At 46.4% G+C, this 22,403-nt stretch overlaps 1 protein-coding gene across 13 annotated transcripts in view; it reads right to left on the reverse strand.

The window, feature by feature from the left end:
• The window catches only part of neo1a (neogenin 1a), a 230,835-nt gene that overhangs the window by 173,473 nt on the left and 34,959 nt on the right, over positions 1-22,403 (reverse strand). The window lies entirely within an intron of this gene.

The following is a 22,403-nucleotide window of genomic DNA, read 5'->3' on the forward strand; positions in this document are numbered from 1 at the left end:
TGCATTCTCTTTGCCTCTGCTCTTTCACAATCATACACAAAGAGGAAAAAATCTATACAGTCCAGTATGCTTTGCAAAGTCAACCACCAGGCAATTTGTCAGCATTGGATTTCAGACTGGGTTTCCGCCAATTGTTCCTCGGTGCTATAGTTTGGTACATTCTGGCCCGTCCTCTGAAACTTAAGGGAAGCTTTAACCATAATACTCCGGAATGGAAGTGGTGGCCAGTTGCAGCATTGGTGTGAACAGCCAGAGGGGAAAGTACGAGTTTCCTGCAGTAACTCACCCTGCTCAACCCAACCTCTGTTTCCGCAGAGCGGACCTGTGTCGTCTAGTCTTCCCAGTAATCCTTGGCAAAAACTACAATTATGCCAATTATCCACCCAGACACAAAAACTATCCTAATTCCACTCCTTGTTAATATACAGTGTACAAAGTCCAGTAATTTCAACAAGTTGAAATAAAACAGAATTTTCCATTGTCAAGTCGTTAACGTTTGTTTTCAATATTAATGCCTTATTGAATTTACAATGTCGAAACGGTTTCACCGTCAAAATACGGTGACAAACGCAACTAGACGAGATTCATTAATGTTGCATGAAAAGAGTAATGAACTGGAATCAACTTTTCTTCAATAAAAGTCTAGAAATACTTCGATGCTATACAGCCTAGCCCTTTCATGTCACCAACAACGGAAACACCTTCATAATCCCTCACTTGCAACTGAACTCAAAATACAATGTAAAAGAAAAACTCTTCCTCCATGATCACACCCACCCATCTCCAACTCACTTCAAATGAACACATCCTTTGAGAAGAGGTACAGAGCCTTCACCATTTCAATTTCACGTCACCCCTAAAAAAGATAAGGTTGCTTTCTCCTCGTCTTACAAAGTAGCACAGGACGTGCGAAGGGTTAGGGGTCCTAGGTGGCGCAGCGGTCAGAAGCACCACTATAGCCTGGGGTTCGATCCCAGGCTGTGTCACAACCGACCGGGAGCCCCACAGGATGGCACACAATTGGCCCACTACTGATAAGAAGTAGTCGGCTAGGCGGGTCATGTTTCAGAGGACTCATGACCTTTCGACCTACGCCTCTCCCGATCCCATTGAAGAGTTGCAGAGATGAACTAAGGGACCTACAAATGGGAAGTGACTGGGGGGAAGTGTTAGGCTCCATCTTTTAGTCTGTTTTGTTCTTCTCAGAGTGAAGTATTAGGTGCTTCAAAGCCTGGGAGCTAGCGAACAGCCCTGTTAGCGAACAGCCCTGTTAGCAGCCGCTGATAAAAGAGCAGCCAGTGTCTGTATGTTCTTGACAATTTGGAGGGAAACCATTTAATACTGGAGCACAAAACAGATCAAAGGCTTCCACTAGCAGTGGGGGAACTATTACTAATTTACTTAAAACCGGATGCTCCCCAATAACTTAAAATAACCAGGCCGTTTCACAGGGGGGGGGGGGGCGTTCTATATAAAGAAAGTAACAGTAATACAGGTGTTGTATATAAGGAAGCTACAGTAATACAGGTGTTGTATATAAGGAAGCTACAGTAATACAGGTGTTGTATATAAGGAAGCTACAGTAATACAGGTGTTGTATATAAGGAAGCTACAGTAATACAGGTGTTGTATATAAGGATCCTACAGTAATACAGGTGTTGTATATAAGGAAGCTACAGTAATACAGGTGTTGTATATAAGGAAGCTACAGTAATACAGGTGTTGTATATAAGGAAGCTACAGTAATACAGGTGTTGTATATAAGGATGCTACAGTAATACAGGTGTTGTATATAAGGATCCTACAGTAATACAGGTGTTGTATATTAGGAAGCTACAGTAATACAGGTGTTTTATATTAGGAAGCTACAGTAATACAGGTGTTGTATATTAGCAAGCTACAGTAATACAGGTGTTGTATATTAGGAAGCTACAGTAATACAGGTGTTGTATATTAGGAAGCTACAGTAATACAGGTGTTGTATATAAGGAAGCTACAGTAATACAGGTGTTGTATATAAGGAAGCTACAGTAATACAGGTGTTGTATATAAGGAAGCTACAGTAATACAGGTGTTGTATATAAGGATCCTACAGTAATAAAGGTGTTCTATATTAGGAAGCTACAGTAATACAGGTGTTGTATATAAGGATCCTACAGTAATAAAGGTGTTCTATATTAGGAAGCTACAGTAATAAAGGTGTTCTATATTAGGAAGCTACAGTAATAAAGGTGTAATATTTAAGGACGCTACAGTAATAAAGGGGCGACAGGTGGGGTTGTAGAGGTTAAAGGGATACTTCAGGATTTTGGCAAAAAATCTACTTCCCCAGAGTCAAACTAACTTGTGGATAAATGTTTATGTCATTGCATGCAGTTTGAAGGATGATGCTACTTAACACTAAAGCAATTGCTAACTAGTGTTAGCACAATGACTGGAAGTCTATGGTTAACGCTAGTTAGCATTGGCTCACAAAACTACCTTCACAGAGGCAAAGATATGGTATCCAGAAGTTCATCTGACTCTGGGGGAGTAGATAAATTAACAAAATCCCAGAGGTATCCCTTTAAGTACTTGCACCAGGCCCATTGTGGAGTTGCAACACGTAGAGGCCACATGATCAAGAGGTGTTCTTCCAGACATTAACACACACATTGTCCCGCCTGTAGGAACCCAGATTATCCCATACCATCGCTGTCCTCAGATCAGCTTTCCAAACAACCCTTTGAAAAGAGAGGTCAAAGTCGCATTTCTTCTCATACTTTGCCCCCAACAAACAACTGAGCAGACCAGAGCTTTTCACAAACACTTAGGCTCAATGGTGGCTGGTGCCCTTTTCCAGTAAACTTGTGTAGATGTGGAGCGAGGGTTGAGTGTGTAAAAGTCAGGCTAGGATGCAGAGATAAGGGCACCTGAATCGGAGCGGATCGCCGCGTCATTAGCAGGAGTTATTTGTACTGATCATATCTCACTCTCAGAGGCTGAAAGCCGGGCTCCCTGTTCCACTGAGATGCACTGGAATGATATTCTCTCGCCGGGTCCGGCATTTAACCGCCCCACCCCCCTCTCCTCAGTCAACCCCCCCACTTCTCTGTTCCCCATTACACCTCTGTTTTTCCCTTTGTTCTCTAGCAACCAGACTTTTCTTTTGTAGCTTTAGCACTATGCAGCTGAGCCTTCAGGAGCCTCATGGTGGAACTACAACAACAGAGCAGAGAGCAAGTAGTGGGGGGGTATGACTGGGTATGAAACAAATATGCGCATGTGACCTGTTGTTGATTACCTACCCCACAATGCAGTGCGAGCAGGTCTTCCCTTTAAAGGGAGGGAGGTTGAATGCTCATCACTGCCTGGCCTTATCTGTGCTCTCCCTCCTGTCTGCCTGTGAGACATGGAGCTCGGAGGGCTTTTGTTGATGCTAATGTGGATTGTATCGCAGGTAAAAGGAGCAGCCATGTGGCAACACTCAGAGTAATGGGCTTTTTGTAATGCAGTCAGGAAGGGTGGCCCTCAGGAGCATCAGACTGGCCTACAGAGCAGCAACACCTGTGTGTGAGTGAGTGAGTGAGTGAGTGAGTGAGTGAGTGAGTGAGTGAGTGAGTGAGTGAGTGAGTGAGTGAGTGAGTGAGTGAGTGAGTGAGTGAGTATGCACGTAAGAGTGCATGAGTGTGCGATAGTGTGTGTGTGTCTCACACAGCAGAAGAAAAACAATGTCATTTGTTTACACAGAGAATTACAGCTACATGCCCTTTATCAGTCTGGGAGAGATAAGAGCTGAGAAACGGAGACTCCTGAACCTAGCAGCCAGAAAGGCAACAGGCAAATCTTTTAGCGTCTGTATCTGTCCTTGTATGCCTGTGTAGTGTGTGTGCCACGTGTCTGTGTCCAGAGATTGAGGGATTTGCACCACGAGAGGAGACTCCAGCACTCTTTCCCCTATACCATCTCTCCTACACTATCTCTGTGCTTCTCACAACAAAAACACAGGAAGTGGAATCAGGGGCACTTGACACAGACGTGTCCTCCGGCAGATTGGATCAGAGAGGACAGAAATTCAACCTTATCTGCAGGCCGAGGTGTGTAAACAGTCGACCGCTGGATATGACCCAGCTCTGTGTGTGTGTGTACAGTGCAAGCTATCTGCTAGCTGATTAATCTATATCCTGCTGCAGCATGTAACATTTGACTCAAATGCCTCAGTTTAAATCTCAACACCACTGACAGGCTATGAGACGTATCATTGTTAGCTCATCTCAGGAGTCAAATCTCTCTCCTGGAATACACGGAGCTTGATCCTAAATCTCAGCAAATCAGCCAGAAAGGCCCAGATAATGTATCCAATAATATCAATAAGAGATGAGGGTTATGTATTTAATAGGCTACATACAGCCTGTGTGAGATAGAAGTCATACATTATTTACTGACAGCTACTGGATAGGGGCCTTGATGTTCTGCTGAGGCAATACTTTTTCAGCCATGTTGCAATGGTCTCCAGAAACAACAGCTACTGGATAGGGGCCTTGATGTTCTGCTGAGGCAATACTTTTTCAGCCATGTTGCAACGGTCTCCAGAAACAACAGCTACTGGATAGGGGCCTTGATGTTCTGCTGAGGCAATACTTTTCAGCCATGTTACAATGGTCTCCAGAAACAACAGCTACTGGATAGGGGCCTTGATGTTCTGCTGAGGCAATACTTTTCAGCCATGTTGCAATGGTCTCCAGAAACAACAGCTACTGGATAGGGGCCTTGATGTTCTGCTGAGGCAATACTTTTCAGCCATGTTGCAATGGTCTCCAGAAACAACAGCTACTGGATAGGGGCCTTGATGTTCTGCTGAGGCAATACTTTTCAGCCATGTTGCAATGGTCTCCAGAAACAACAGCTACTGGATAGGGGCCTTGATGTTCTGCTGAGGCAATACTTTTCAGCCATGTTGCAATGGTCTCCAGAAACAACAGCTACTGGATAGGGGCCTTGATGTTCTGCTGAGGCAATACTTTTCAGCCATGTTGCAATGGTCTCCAGAAACAACAGCTACTGGATAGGGGCCTTGATGTTCTGCTGAGGCAATACTTTTTCAGCCATGTTGCAATGGTCTCCAGAAACAACAGCTACTGGATAGGGGCCTTGATGTTCTGCTGAGGCAATACTTTTCAGCCATGTTGCAATGGTCTCCAGAAACAACAGCTACTGGATAGGGGCCTTGATGTTCTGCTGAGGCAATACTTTTCAGCCATGTTGCAATGGTCTCCAGAAACAACAGGATGTAATGGATGGGATTTACTTAAAGCCTGATGGGTTTATGATTAGAAAAAAAACTGTCTGAACTGAGATACTTTCCACTTCTCATTAAACAGACGGTCAAAGATAAATATCCGACCCACCAGGAATTCACCAACTGCTTAAAAATAAATAAATAAAAAGGCCTTTCAGGGAGAAAAGTGGCAAGTGTGTATGTTTATGTGACATGTGCACTGCAAACAAATGGGCATTACCAGATCCTTCTAGTTACAGAAAAGCCAGTTTGCACGGTGCCTATAGCCCCTCTTGAATAAGCAGTGTGTGTGAGGAAGCATGCAAGCCAGTGAGGAAGTGGCAGAGTGGCAGCGGCTGATGAGCGGTAATGATTTGTGTGCAGTGCAGTCCTTCCCCTAAGGAGCACCGCTCCCTGCATTCCCCCTTATCCCAAACCAGAAGGGCGCTCTGGCCCTGAACCCACCTAATCCCCTACACAAGCCTATTTATACACCCTGTTCATATGCGTGTGTGTGCTTTCACAGGGCTGCAGCAGCACTCATGAATGTATAAATACACAAGTGGCTGCTGTCCACAATCTGCAGAGAGAGAGTAAAAAAGAGGGAGAGAGCGAGTTGACGCCAGAGAAAAGAGAGGACGAGAAAGCAGGAGAGAGAAAGCAGGAGAGAAAGAGAAAGCGGGAGAGAAAGCATGAGAGAAAGAGAAAGCGGGAGAGAGAGAGCGGGAGAGACAAAGCGACTGGCTTCTTATCAGTGCGTCTGACAGAGGTTAAACAGAGAACACCTCTATGGGGACTTATGTTTCAGTCATGCAGATTAGCCATTAGAAAACAAGATGCAACTATTTAAACTCCATCACTATCCAAAAACCAACATCACTTCAAATTCAAAACTATTTCCCTGACCAACCCTTCACCTACTGACCAGAGCATGCAGAGACATCAGAAGCCCTTGGAAAACTAAACTATTAGCGGTCAAAAACAGTATTTATATTTAAAAAGGACTTGACTGGAGAGCTTCTGTCCTGGCCTTGCTCTCCCCTCCATCACATCAGACTGATGCTTTAATTATTCACACTGGCCTTGCAGGCTGCAGGTTAGCCGCTAGCGAGGGGAGAGACGTGAGCATGAGGCTGTAGCCGGCGGTGAGCGGCCGTGGAGGTGTTACATGCTCTCAGGACTTGGTGGAGTGCGCCTGTCGTCAGGCGTGATAACATGGTCGGCATGAATGACACAGAGAACAAGTTGAAGTTACATGGACCTAACACACACACACACACACACACACACACACACACACACACACACCAAAGGCTGGACCTACAGGCTCCATCAGGCTGAAGTCATCAAATGTCAGTGTTCTTCTGGTCTGAGAATCAAGAGTCAATCCAGAGTGGTGGCAGGTGGACTCAACAGAATAATGATCTCTTACCAGTCAATGACAACCGATTTCAATCGGTTTGATTTAGCTACCTTTGTATCTTTATGTTAGCTACATGGAAGGATGGCAAGAGAAGCAGGTAATGCCCCTCCTGGACTCTCTCCTGATCTCCCAAAACTCTAACAGGCTTAGCTTCAGTAGTTTCCTCTCCTAAAAAGCAGGGGGGAGGGAGGTTCAATGCCATTTTTACCAAACTATATCCATATTAACGGTGTGAGAGAGACACTATATTCACCGGGACAGAAAAGGACTAAGTTGAGAAAGTCGGTAGAAGTTGATGCTGTATTGTACCTCAGAGACGGTTCACAGTCTCTGCACAATGACAGAAAAAGACAGCCTCTTAATATTGATCTATCCCATTAGTTGAAATATGTCTCTGAGGGGAACAAAGGGAGTGTTCTCTGTGTGGCTGGCAGGCAGGCCCTATGTGAGACGCTTAAAGAAATGAGTGAGCGTCAGGGCAACGGGAGAAAAGATATTAATGGCTTCATTTGACTCTGACAGGGCTCTGGGTAGACTCCAGAGTCTGTCTTTGATGGGAAGAATCCAGAGGGAACTTTTGTTCAGAGTGTTCAGTCTCGGCGCGGAAGAGTCAAAACTATGACAGAGCAATTTGGTGGGACTTCCCCCCCCCCCCCCTCCCCCTCCCCCTCCCCCCTCCCTCCATTTGGTTTCCTGTCATGAGCTCCGACGGCCACAAAGGGGCTAATGGAAAGAAGAGCTGCTCTGACAGAGATTATGGTAATTGCTGCTGGAGAGACCAAGATTACACACACACACACACACACACACACACGCGGATTTCTATTCTTTTCAACTCCCCAGTCCCCCGACTCGGTGTCAACGTAAAACGTGGAAAAGTCTTGTTTTCAAATGCCTCGAGTCTACCGTAATTAGCTTCAAGGCTAAAATGTACAAGACAACAGCCCTGAAGCTCTGTCTGCCGGTAGTAGCTGAGCATTGTCCCTGCACAGTCCTGGCTTGATAAAAGCTGATGAATATGTCCATTAGGTCTGAGGAGAGGCTTTGTTATGACAGGACCAGAGCTCTGTTCTGCTCAATCCCAGCTCTCACAAGGTTTTTGCGGTGTTGAAAGGTGGGGGCGCTAATTGGTGTTGGCTCGTTTGATATGCAGACGCGACGCTGTAATCCTCAATCATATTAACGGGACCCGTCTTGGCCGGCCAGGGCCGTGCACGGGCAAGATATAGGCATTATGCTCCGGCAGACAGCTCCGAACCCGCTGGAGAACGATATGAAATCAACAAAACGTCTTACCTTGTAACGTTTCAGCGACAGACAAAGGATTGAAACCTAAGGACTAAACAGTTAAATTTGACATTAGAAATATTTGACTTGATGATTGCATGTTGAAATTGGTTTCAATTTCCATTCAAGTTATGACGCAAGACATGTCGCATCTATCCCTCCTGTATTTGTGCCAGTGATTCTCAGCAACATCCACACTAGTGAACACTGGTCTATAGGAGGCCAGGACAGGTGAAAGTAATAGCTTATTGGTAGTTCAGGAGAGTTGCTTTCACCCGTCCAGGCCTTTGTGGATCAGTGGGTCAGAGGATGATTAGGAAATGAGAGCATGTGGCCACTCCCTAGGGGAGTTAGCCAATGATATCACTGGACAGAGGCCAATATGGCACTTCCTGAAAGCCCCCTGATTCTAGGAAACCCATACAAAACCTTAAACATTTGGCATCCTCTACATCCTTGTTTGTCTTTCATTGATTATTCACAGTGACAAGCATTTCAAATGAGTTTATCCCATTTTTTACAGGAGTAAATTACCACTAAAAATGTTGTTTCATTAAATCTTGTGGGGAACAAATGAGTAGGCTCAGCGGGTAAATATCATATCCCCTGATGACATCATACACCTGCTGTGGGGCTGTAACCATGAAGAAAATAGCTTAAAACATCTAGCTGCATATTAGGATTGATTTTCAACAGTTGATTATGTGTGATATATCCGAGTCAGAACCTCCACACTACAAGGTCGACCTAATTGGTCATCAGTGTTGCCAGGCAAGGCTAACCCTCTCCTGTCTGTGTGTGGCTACAGGACCAGTATTAGACACCGACTAGGCTAAACAGTGTTAATCCTGTCGCCGCTCCAGCATCTCTCCTCTCTCACTAAGACATGCAGAGCTCTAACACCGCTCCAGCATCTCTCCTCTCTCACTAAGACATGCAGAGCTCTAACATCGCTCCAGCATCTCTCCTCTCTCACTAAGACATGCAGAGCTCTAACACCGCTCCAGCATCTCTCCTCTCTCACTAAGACATGCAAAGCTCTAACATTCTATGGCTTTATGTTTTCTCAAACTCTCGCCTTGAACATCAGATACAAGCACACCGACCTGCACGTCGCCTCAGACATGCAACCATACCCATGTCCCCATCTTTCACATTCAGACCACACACACCTTCAAAAGCAGAGGGCCTCTGCAAATCTCTTTCTTCTGGCAGCATTACTCATCATGGAACGTTTGAACTAGAACTGTCCTGTCTGCACCATTAGCTAACCACAAACTAGCATGTTAGAAGAGTGTTGGTGTTAGTGTTGATTGGTGTGTGTGTGTGTGTGTATGTGTGTGTGTGTGTGTGTGTGTGGGAGGAGGGGCTGCTTTGGCATTGTTGTAGGAATCAAATAGCAGGCGTTTCCATGGCGACCCTCTGGCAGTGACAGGCTCTTCACAGTAACCAGAGCACAAAGACCCCAAGGGACCCCCCTCCCCCTCCCTTCTCTCTCCCTCCCCTCTAACCTCCATGCCTGAGGCAGGTTTAGTTAGAGGTAGGAAGAATTTAGAGACCCCATTTTATATCCCAGTCTCCATCGCTCTCTTGGTTTGAAGTTTGCCTCCAACACAATGACCCAAACAAAGGCTGGAACTTGTTGATTGACAGGCAGGCCTGGCCCTGCCTATGAGGGGGTCGGAGAGAGAGGGGGAGGGGGGAAACAGAGGGGGAGATCCTGCCTGTTTGAGATCGCCATAACTACCATGCGCTCATGCGTACGCGCACACAGCAACCCCCCCCTCCCCTCGACATAACACAGGTGGGTATTGTCTGTGGTGTGGGGCTCTGCTGGCACCCGGCCAACTCCCCTCAGTCACCGGGGCTAGTCCTGCCTCTGCTGTGCCACGCAACACAAAGCCTGCTCCAAAAATGGCTCTTTAACCGTTTCCTGCCTGTTTGCACTTGCCAGAGATGAGTAGAGCAGTCGATGATATGGCTACGGTATTTCCTGACTTCTCTAAAAACCAATCACCTTTTTCCTCAAGTTAGATGAGTCAAACAAAGAAATCCACAGAGTCAATGAGAGGAAAGAAAGACAGAAATGGACAGAAACAAGAGGAAGGTTGAAAAATGCAATTGATTAATTACCAGACCCAAGGAGCTCAAAATGCCACGTGTGGAGATGATTGACGGCAGGGCCATTGATTAGCAGTCAAACCCAGGTGTAAAAGGTGGTCGGTCCATCATTTCCAATCAAATCAACACAAATCAACGTCAGTTGTTAATGTGGCTAACAGAAAGTGTCCAGCATGTTGGTGCAACAAGCAGCCTTGCATTTACATACACAGAAATAGATTTTACAACTGTTGCAAGTAGCCTATTCCTTTGCTGGTTGTTGTTTCAGGGAGAAGGAGAGAGACTAGGAGATGGAAAAGACATGTTTTTCCCTCCAAAAGAAAAAGGAGGGGTGGAAAACTCTTGAAGGCACAAGTTTGTTTCCCCTCCTAGTTTAATCACAGGCCTCGTCAGACAGATCTTGCTCCAAGAGTTAGAAATTGGAGGGAGGTGGTTTGAAGGGAGAGTCTGCACCACTCTTTCCCAGTCTCATAGCGGTTCACTTTTTTCGGGTGCTTTCAAACATGCAGCACACTAGCAAGACACACACACAAAAACATGAACGAATAGAGACAGTAAAGCAAATACATAGATACAATGTCTCGTATGCGCACACACACACTTCTGATGTTGTTTCAGTGCCTAGCATCAAGGGTGGCTTGGTTGATCTTTAGACAACTGTCAGTCTCCCAGTCTCTCCACTGAGCTCATCTCAACTGAGATGGACCAAAAACACAGCTCCAATACTTCCCTGGTTGGGAACACACACACACACACACACCGACAGAAGAACTGCTTGAAACAGTCTTTACTGACCTAATTGTCTAATATATATATTTTTTAAAGTAGCTTAAATCATGAGGTTAAACTGCCTCAGACTATAGAAATTAGAGGTCGACCGATTATGATTTTTCGATGCCGATACCGATTATTGGATGACCCCCCCAAAAAAACGCTACTGAATAAATCAGCCAAATTTATTTATTTACTTGTAATAATGACAATTACAACAATACTGAATGAACACTTATTTTAACTTAATATAATACACCAAATTCAATTTAGCCTCAAATAAATAATTTAACATGTTCAATTTGGTTTAAATAATGCAAAAACAAAGTGTTGGAGAAGTAAAAATGCTATGTGTCATGTAAAAAAGCTAACGTTTAAGTTCCTTGCTCAGAACATGAGAACATATGAAAGCTGGTGGTTCCTTTTAACATGAGTCTTCAATATTCCCAGGTAAGAAGTTTTAGGTTGTAGCTATTATAGGAATTATAGGACTCTCTCTCTATACGATTTGTATTTCATATACCTTTGACTATTGGATGTTCTTATAGGCACTTTAGTATTGCCAGTGTAACAGTATAGCTTCCGTCCCTCTCCTCGCTCCTACCTGGGCTCGAACCAGGAACACATCGACAACAGCCACCCTCGAAGCAGCGTTACCCATGCAGAGCAAGGGAAACAACTACTCCAAGTCTCAGAGCGAGTGACATTTGAAACGCTATTAGCGTGCACCCGCTAACTAGCTAGCCATTTCACATCGGTTACACCAGCCTAATCTTGGGAGTTGACAGGCTTGAAGTCATAAACAGCGCAATGCATTGCGAAGGGCTGCTGGCAAACGCACGAAAGTGCTGTTTGAAAGAACGCTTACGAGCCTGCTGCTGCCTACCATCGCTCAGTCAGACTGCTCTATCAAATCATAGACTTAATTATAACACACAAATACGAGCCTTAGGGTATTAATATGGTCGAATCCGGAAACTATCATCTCGAAAACAAAATGTTTTTCCTGTCAGTGAAATACGGAACCGTTCCATATTTTATCTAACGGGTGGCATCCCTAAGTCTAAATATTCCTGTTACATTGCACAACCTTCAATGTTATGTCATAATTATGTAAAATTCTGGCAAATTAGTTCGCAACGAGCCAGGCGGCCCAAACTGTTGCATATACCCTGACTCTGCGTGCAATGAATGCAAAATGACACAATTTCACCTGGTTAATATTGCCTGCTAACCTGGATTTCTTTTAGCTAAATATGCAGGTTTAAAAATATATACTTCTGTGTATTGATTTTAAGAAAGGCATTGATGTTTATGGTTAGGTACAGTCGTGCAACGATTGTGCTTTTTTCGCAAATGTGTTTTTGTTAAATCATCCCCCGTTTGGCAAAGTCGGCTGTCTTTGTTATTAAGAAGAAATAGTCTTCACACAGTTCGCAACGAGCCAGGCGGCCCAAACTGCTGCATATACCCTGACTCTGTTTGCAAGAGAAGTGACACATTTTCCCTAGTTAAAAGAAATTCATGTTAGCAGGCAATATTAACTAAATATGCAGGTTTAAAAATATATACTTGTGTATTGATTAAGAAAGGTATTGATGTTTATGGTTGGAGCAATGTGTACCTAAGTGATTATATGCAACGCAGGACAGGCTAGATAAACTAGTAATATCATCAACCATGTGTAGTTAACTAGTGATTATGATTGAGTGATTGTTTTTTTATAAGTTCAATTTAATGCTAGCTAGCAACTTACCGTGGCTTCTTACTGCATTCGCGTAACAGGCAGGCTCCTCGTGGAGTGCAATGTAAAGCAGGTGGTTAGAGTGTTGGACTAACCGTTAAGTTGCAAGATTGAATCCCCGAGCTGACAAGGTAAAAATCTGCCATTCTGCCCCTGAACAAGGCAGTTAACCCACCGTTCCTAGGCCGTCATTGAAAATAAGAATTTGTTCTTAACTGACTTGCCTAGTTAAATAAATGTCCCCCCCCAAAAAATATATATATTTTATTTAAATTTTATTTATTTATTTATTTATTTATTTGATTTTTTTTTTTTATATATTTTTTATTTTTTAAATCGGCCAAATCGGCATCCAAAGAAAACGATTTCCGATTGTTATGAAAACTTGAAATCGGCCCAAATTAAATCAGCCATTCCGATTAATCGGTCGACCTCTAATACAAATCCCCTGAATTCAACAAACACATTTCCTCAACTCATCTTCACCCGAAACAGTTCTACCTCGTGTTACTCAGAGCCACATAAAAACACTGACTTGACACTGTCATCATCACTGACATGACAGAGATGATGACAGATCTCCCAGCAGGCAGGAGGACCACTGAAGTGCCCTGTGGGATGGTCCTCTGTAATGTGGCCCCTCCCCATAGAGGGACAGGCCATGGAGCTGCCGAGTGGAGCGGTCATCAGTAAACAGCTGGGAGTTTGGAGATGTCTTTATCTCTGTCAGTGTCACTGGACCCAGCCAAGCCTGGAGTCTCTTTGCTCTGGCAGCACCACTGGGGGGGAACGGGGATTGGGGGGGGGGGGGGGGGGGGGGGCATCACGGTCTGTCTGCAGGGCACACACCAGGGGTATTGTGTCGCTAGACCCGACTGGTACTCTGGGTGAAGCGGCAGGCCCTGAAGCTCCAAGCTGCCAGCTTCTCTTTGCTGTATAGTGAATTATGGCTGACAGGTCTCAAGCAGGCCCATCTTGACCTATCAGAGGGCTGTTCAATCTAAACCAATGTCCTGGTGTTTGAGGTAAATAATCTCTCAACCCTTCAGCATTAGCTAGCCTAGCATGCTGACAAAATATGCAGTTTCATTAAAAACTACCAGTATTTCAATCTTCTCATTTTGTCAGTTGGGATAATTAAGAGTACACCGCAATCTCCCATCCATGGATTGAGGTATGTTTTCCGAGCCATATCTTGCGCCGGCTCCACGCTGTCCTAATCGTGACATAGCCACGTTCCCACTAGAGAAAGCATGTAATGAACGTCTAGTCAGATTTTGGCTAGGGCTAAACTAGAATACATTTGCATCTATTTGCCTAACACGGCCGTTGCAGATATCAATAAACATAAATATCACTGTGTGTGGTACATTATTAAAAGCATATTCAAAACAGGAGACATGAATGATACAATACAGTGGAAAGATGGTTGTGTCTGCCTTGGGGCAGTGTTCTCTCTTCATTCCTCTCTCCTCATCCCTCTATCACATTGAAGGGCTTTATTGGCATGGGAAACATGTTTACGTTGGCAAAGCAAGTGAACTAGATAAACAAATTACTCACAGAAGTTCCAAAAGAATAAAGACATTTAAAATGTCATATTATGTCTATATACAATGTTGTAACGATGTGCAAATAGTTAAAGTACAAAAGAGAAAATAAACAAATATGAATTGCATTTACAATGGTTGACCCCCTCTCTCTGGCTTGGTGAAGACCCACAACTTGCAGCCATAATCCTTCCTGTGAACAACCTTCTTGCCTGCAGCGAGTGTTGCAAGTCAACAACCTGACATGGTCTCCGGAGCCACCAGACACACCAGCATGATGGCTTAACTAAATAGTCTTCCTTCTGCCCTTTCTCCCTTGAGCTAGCCTACATCCCACAATACTACAAGAGAAACAATCCGCTAGGCTAACAGTCTAAGACAGGGGGGCCGGGGACCCCTTCTGTTATAGCAAATTCACCAGGAATCACCTCAAAATCAGAACACAACTCTGACTTTAGAATGCGATATAAATAGCATAAAAGGGAATTTTACGTTGACTGCTGCATTGCAAATTTATTCGCATCGGAGAGAATATTTAGCCTTATTAAAGCTATTTTCCTGCAACTCCACACATTTTCCAAAGGGTCAGAGGGACAATTTTGTTGTTTTAATGCCTAAATTACAGTCCAGTTATATTCAAAACAAAAAAATGGTAAGTAAGTCCCGTTGTGCATCTAGGGTATCCACCATGTAGATTAATAATATTACATTGTATTGCACCCTCTAAACTTCTTCCACAGTCTCCTTAATCTGTTGCTACTAGCAATATTTATAAAAATAAGAAGTATATTTATAAAAATATTTAAATCAGGTGGCCCACACAGTTGTGTTGTGCCTCCTCCCGGCTCCCCGGCACAACTGGTGGTGCCAAATCCCGTTTTGGCATGACACCCGACGCACCGTGTTGCGCCCTACCGTGAATTCTGTTTGTCTGCTGGGTTTGGTGGTAAGTCTATGCCGCCCCCCACACACACTCCTTTTCCGTCCCCTCCTCCTGTGGCTGGGCGTCCACTAAGCCTCAAGCGCCTACATTTGCATCTCATTGGAGCGGACAAGGCTGTGTGTGTGTGGTGGGGGGGATAAAGGATGGCGCTGATTGTTGCGAGTCTGATACCGCAGCAGGGACTAGCCAGAGGTGTTGAAGGGGACGTCTCGCTACTCTGTCCAAGACCTCCGCTCGAAATGAAGTTGTGTTCTTACCAGCTAGGGTGTGTCCTCACGGTCGGAGGCTTTGAATGCTCCCTTTCAACACAGGCACAGACAGAGGGCTTGCAGGCAGCAAATGCGCGCACACACACACACACACACAAACACACACGTGTAATACCAAATAAAGGTACACCCACATCCAATATTCTCACCATTTTGGAGCCTTTTGCTAATGAGGAAGCAGGACCATGAAACAATGAAACATGTGTTGCATCGGCTCATAAGCCTTACAGGTCCACGTTGTCCACACGCTCTAACTCCCCAAGGGTATTTACCCTCAATCAAGGAAGTGACACTGGACACTGTCCAGACACTCAAGGTTAGTGGAAACGACAGGGGGGTGGTAGTGTGAATGAGGATTTCCCCCTCTACCCAGGAAGCAGGAACAACATGGCAGCGGGCACTGAGCCCTGATGTGAGCCACATGGGAGCCATCCTGGCATGGACACGCTGCATCGCTGTGACACCGAACACAATGGAAGCCGGCAGCCAGGCAACACGGGTGGTAATCCCCCCCAGAACACAGGCCTCTCTTCCGCCTCCCTTTCATAGGGAGGAAAAAGGGATGCACGCGGTGTTACTCCATATCCAACCTGACAACCACGGCAAATCACAACGACCGAGTCAACGGCACAGGAAGTAATATTTGTTTGCTTATTGGACGAGGGAGAGCGGGAACGAGAAAAAAATAGAGGGGGGATAAAAGAGGGAGGGAGACTGCATAAAAGAAAGAAGGCAGGAAAAAGGGGGAGATAACAGGACAGGAAGCGAGGGAAGTAAAGAGGGAGGGAGTATGAGAGAGAGAATTTAAAAAAGTCTAAAGAAGAGTAGACTATATCCACTGTGAGCTACTTGGGGGCCTGGGATTCTGTTAGTAATACAATCTCTCCATGAGTAGATAGCGGTGACCTGAAGATGTGCAGTGAGAGGCAGACAGCCCCTGTTGAGCACAGTCAATACACAGACAGTTACCTGAGACAGTGAGGCTGGGGATGGAGCTAGGGGAGAGGCAGACAGCCCCTGTTGAGCACAGTCAATACACAGACAGTTACCTGAGACAGTGAGGCTGGGGATGGAGCTAGGGGAGAGGCAGACAGCCCCTGTTGAGCACAGTCAATACACAGACAGTTACCTGAGACAGTGAGGCTGGGGATGGAGCTAGGGGAGAGGCAGACAGCCCCTGTTGAGCACAGTCAATACACAGACAGTTACCTGAGACAGTGAGGCTGGGGATGGAGCTAGAGGAGAGGCAGACAGCCCCTGGTTCCACATGGAATGGGGGAGGGAGAGAGTGTGGGGGTACTTTGAGGCATGGGTCCTGGGATTTCGTCGCCACTACACCAGCATTTCGACACCCGCCCCCCGACCAGCATTTCAATTCCTGGTATACGACCACTGCTGTCTGCCATCACTGTCTGTCAGGCTGGAGCGTGGTAGACCCTGTAGCCTAGGAGGGGAGGGAGGGAGGGAGGTGGACCCTGTAGCCTAGGAGGGGAGGGAGGGAGGGAGGGAGGGAGGTGGACCCTGTAGCCTAGGAGGGGAGGGAGGGAGGGAGGGAGGGAGGTGGACCCTGTAGCCTAGGAGGGGAGGGAGGGAGGGAGGGAGGGAGGTGGACCCTGTAGCCTAGGAGGGGAGGGAGGGAGGGAGGGAGGGAGGTGGACCCTGTAGCCTAGGAGGGGAGGGAGGGAGGGAGGGAGGGAGGTGGACCCTGTAGCCTAGGAGGGGAGGGAGGGAGGGAGGGAGGGAGGTGGACCCTGTAGCCTAGGAGGGGAGGGAGGGAGGGAGGGAGGGAGGTGGACCCTGTAGCCTAGGAGGGGAGGGAGGGAGGGAGGGAGGGAGGTGGACCCTGTAGCCTAGGAGGGGAGGGAGGGAGGGAGGGAGGGAGGTGGACCCTGTAGCCTAGGAGGGGAGGGAGGGAGGGAGGGAGGGAGGTGGACCCTGTAGCCTAGGAGGGGAGGGAGGGAGGGAGGGAGGTGGACCCTGTAGCCTAGGAGGGGAGGGAGGGAGGGAGGGAGGTGGACCCTGTAGCCTAGGAGGGGAGGGAGGGAGGGAGGGAGGTGGACCCTGTAGCCTAGGAGGGGAGGGAGGGAGGGAGGGAGGTGGACCCTGTAGCCTAGGAGGGGGGAGGGAGGGAGGGAGGTGGACCCTGTAGCCTAGGAGGGGAGGGAGGGAGGTGGACCCTGTAGCCTAGGAGGGGAGGGAGGGAGGTGGACCCTGTAGCCTAGGAGGGGAGGGAGGGAGGGAGGGAGGGAGGTGGACCCTGTAGCCTAGGAGGGGAGGGAGGGAGGGAGGGAGGGAGGGAGGTGGACCCTGTAGCCTAGGAGGGGAGGGAGGGAGGGAGGGAGGGAGGTGGACCCTGTAGCCTAGGAGGGGAGGGAGGGAGGGAGGGAGGGAGGTGGACCCTGTAGCCTAGGAGGGAGGGAGGGAGGGAGGGAGGGAGGGAGGGAGGGAGGGAGGGAGGGAGGGAGGGAGGGAGACCCTGTAGCCTAGGAGGAGGGAGGGAGGAGGGAGGGAGGGAGGGAGGGAGGGAGGGAGGTGGACCCTGTAGCCTAGGAGGGAGGGAGGTGGACCCTGTAGCCTAGGAGGGAGGGAGGTGGACCCTGTAGCCTAGGAGGGAGGGAGGGAGGGAGGGAGGTGGACCCTGTAGCCTAGGAGGGAGGGAGGGAGGGAGGGAGGTGGACCCTGTAGCCTAGGAGGGAGGGAGGGAGGGAGGGAGGTGGACCCTGTAGCCTAGGAGGGAGGGAGGGAGGGAGGGAGGGAGGGAGGGAGGGAGGGAGGGAGGGAGGGAGGGAGGGAGGTGGACCCTGTAGCCTAGGAGGGAGGGATGTGGAATGAAAAAAATGGACATGGTAATGCAGAGCATCCCTCCATCTATTATCCTGGAGTGCCTTTGTCTCCTGCGGCCCTGTCCATCTGTGGCTGCCCTGGGGGGGAACTGCTAAAGTACACAGAGGCCAACGTCTGCACCTGGAGGGAAATCCCTTTACAAGGGTGTCAAGATGTAGCCTACACGTTCTGATGGTAGTTATGATGACCAAAGGCCTAATCGTTTCCAGCGGAATGTGAGTAATCTCACAGGACATAATGGTTGTAAATGGGGAAGAGAGGGTGGGTGGGATGGGGGAGCAAGCAGCCAATCAATAAAAACAGATTGACGTGAACACAGATTGCGGAGATGGAGGATTGGGCTGCTGCTCTTAGCTGCCCCGTGTTATGGCACCCCGTTACACACTCAATTAACCGCTTTCATTAACGAGCCAATGTGTCTAGTTTAGAATCAATTTGGCCCCTCTCTCGGTGCCGTTTCCAGCCAAATAAAACCAGCCATAAAATCTGACACTAATCACGCAAAAAATAAATGTTGCCCATTATGTGTACATTTCATGGTCTATGTCAAGCCATTAACTTCTTATGTTTCCTTATCTTCACAGTCCAAGGGTATAAAGTGACAAAACCCAGACTAGATAGTTGTCAACAAAAGAAAAACACTGCATCTTTCTTCAAGAATAGAAAAGGGAGACTTGACAGTTGAGAGAGAAAGACAAAACCATTCAGAATGCAGATGGTCCCTATGAGATCAAATATTGAACAAACCTGTCACCTATCCATTGGGTTATTAAGAATCGTACGGTAAGCTTTTCAAAATGCTACAGGCTAATACAATAAACCCCGATTTGCAGTGTGGCATTACACAACCCAATTGTGCCCCGGTTCAATCCGTTCAAGCCATATTACCTTGTTCAGGGCTTGGAACAATCCTGTTTGAGGATTAAGAGAGGCGGCTGTGGAAAAGTGGTAATCTGGCCTACAGGAGCCAACCCAGCTGGAGGGGGAGCGCAGGAGAAGAGGAGAGAACCATGTGCCATGAGAGAACAATGTGACATGAGGGCACTTGGCTTCCCCTGCCTCTGGAGCCAAGGCAAACTGCAATACACTGACATCAGTCTGAAAGAAGCCGGCCAGTCTGACACCTGAATCTGGGCAATATGGCGGTACTGTCCCAATCTGGTCCTCTTTTTTTCCAGCATGGCAGCAAATTCTGCCTTGTAGAACAAAGAGGGGGGAGGAAGCGTGAAGGAAGAGGTTCTCGCAAGATGCAAATAAGAAAGCTAACCCAAGGAAGGTTGGGTTTGTTGCACCAACGGGGCCCCTGTCCGGTACGACACCAACGGGGCAATGCTCGCTTTAACTGGTGCTGTATGCAAGTCAGCCTAGCTGACCCGCCAGGACTCGATTCCCTCGAATAGTAACAGGGTCACCTCGATAGCACCGAAGCCAACATTTTATATATATATATATATCCGTGGGGGGGTGATAACAAAATTGGCCTATTGAGTTATTCTGTCATGTGAAGGTGACCCTGAGCGTGTGGGGTACATGTTCAGGGGGCAAAGAGGGATTGGGGCTGTACACACAGGTTAGAGACCCTCCTAGACCCCTCTCAACCCAACACACCATTCGAACAATACCACCTCTCCACCATTATCATCGTCAACAGCCTCTTCTGGTTTGTATTGACGGAGGGCCGTTCAACATTTGAGAAGTGCTATTCAATAGGTACAGAGTAGTCAATGAAGAGATATGGAGAACTAGCCGCATAAATGAAAAGTTCCCTGAGGCCAATGCCCTAACACCAAGATCCTCCAGAGAGATCTCTCCACATGATTTACTTCAAACCATCCATCAGTGGAAGATGAAAACAGACCCAAGGACGCCCTACCGTAAAAATGTAACTCACAAACTGTCCATTCAACATTGTGTGAACGAACACAGCACAAGAACAGTACATAAGCCTTCAATGGTTTGGTTTGCACTAGAGGTCACCCGATTATGATTTTTCAACGCCGATACCGATTATTGGACTTTTTTTTTAATGGATTTATTTATTTATTTGTAATAATGACAATTACAACAATACTAAATGAACACTTATTTTAACTTAATATAATACATCAATAAAATCAATTTAGCCTCAAATAAATAATGAAACATGTTCAATTTGGTTTAAATAATGCAAAAACAAAGTGTTGGAGAAGAAAGTAAAAGTGCAATATGTGCCATGTAAGAAAGCTAACGTTTAAGTTCCTTGCTCAGAACATGAGAACATATGAAAGCTGGTGGTTCCTTTTAACATGAGTCTTCAATATTCCCAGGTAAGAAGTTTTAGGTTGTAGTTATTATAGGAATTATAGGACTATTTCTCTCTATACCATTTGTATTTCATATACCTTTGACTATCGGATGTTCTTATAGGCACTTTAGTATTGCCAGTGTAACAGTATAGCTTCCATCCCTCTCCTCGCTCCTACCTGGGCTCGAACCAGGAACACATCGACAACAGCCACCCGAAGCATCGTTACCCAACGCTCCACAAAAGCCGCGGCCCTTGCAGAGCAAGGGGAACAACTACTCCAAGTCTCAGAGTGAGTGACATCACCGATTGAAACGCTATTAGCGCGCACCCCGCTAACTAGCTAGCCATTTCACATTGGTTACACCAGCCTAATCTCGGGAGATGATAGGCTTGAAGTCATAAACATCTCAATGCTTGAAGCACAGGGAAGAGCTGCTGGCAAACGCACTAAAGTGCCGTTTGAATGAATGCTTACGAGCGTGCTGGTGCCTACCACCACTCAGTCAGACTGCTCTATCAAATATCAAATCATAGACTTAATTATAACATAACACACAGAAATACAAGCCTTAGGTCATTATTATGGTCAAATCCAGAAACGAGCATATAGCCTGACTCTGTTGCACAGAACGCAAGAGAAGTGACACAATTTCCCTAGTTAAAAGAAATTCATGTTAGCAGGCAATATTAACTAAATATGCAGGTTTAAAAATATATACTTGTGTAATGATTATAAGAAAGGTGTTAATGTTTATGGTTAAGTACATTGGTGCAAAAGACAGTGCTTTTTTCGCAAATGCGCTTGTTAAATCACCCGTTTGGCGAAGTAGGCTGTGATTCAATGATAAATTAACAGGCACTGCATCGATTATATGCAGCGCAGGACAAGCTAGATAAACTAGTAATATCAACCATGTGTAGTTAACTAGTGATTATGTTAAGATTGATTGTTTTTTATAAGATACGTTTAATGCTAGCTAGCACCTTACCTTGGCTCCTTGCTGCACTCGCATAACAGGTAGTCAGCCTGCCACGCAGTCTCCTCGTGGAGTGCAATGTAATCGGCCATGATCGGTGTCCAACAACGCCGATTACCGATTGTTATGAAGACGCCCATTCCGATTAATCGGTCGACCTCTAGTTTGCACCCAATCAAAATGGTTGCTTCTTTGACGAAAACAACCCTGCATTGCCCCATGATGGCAATGGCCACTGTGGAGGTAAACACTGGAGATCTGTGGACAATGAAAACAATTCCCTTCTTTATGGGGGGGGGGGGGGGGGGGGGGGGACAGAGCTGTCTTATTTGAGAGCTATTCTTATTTGCCATTCTCTTACAGTGGTAATTGGAATTCAAAGAGCGATGTGCCAAATTGATGAGGATCAAGAAAAGCAAGACAAGGCATTGTCATTCGTTGAGGATTTATTTTATTAACCTTTATTTAACTAGGCAAGTCAGTTAAGAACAAATTGTTATTTACAATGACGGCCAGTACAATGGGTTAACTGCCTTGTTCAGGGGCAGAACAACATTTTTTGTTTGTATGTATATATATAAAATCTTGTCAGCTCGGGGATTCGATCTTGCAACCTTTCGGTTACTAGTCCAACGCTTCCAGCAAATTGACAGTATAGAAAACCTTGGATATGTGTAGTACCTGTTTTTGCAGAACTCTGACATGTTGATTGCCTGTGCACAGCCCTCCCCCCAGTCTTCCTTGTGGTTTTGGGACAGTGCAATAAGAGGTGGGCAGGTCTGAATCTCTGTCCCTTCCAAGGACATGTGGGGAAGTAAGTAGACCCTGCAGACTTGGCTGGGATAATCAACACTTAACAAGCTGCTAAGCTCTACTCCCACTCTAGAGTTGGGCTGATAAACCAAAAATACCCATCACTTATCATAGGCA

This window comes from Salmo salar, chromosome 11 (genome assembly GCF_965601325.2).
Source record: "Salmo salar chromosome 11, fSalSal1, whole genome shotgun sequence".
Taxonomy (NCBI): domain Eukaryota; kingdom Metazoa; phylum Chordata; class Actinopteri; order Salmoniformes; family Salmonidae; genus Salmo; species Salmo salar.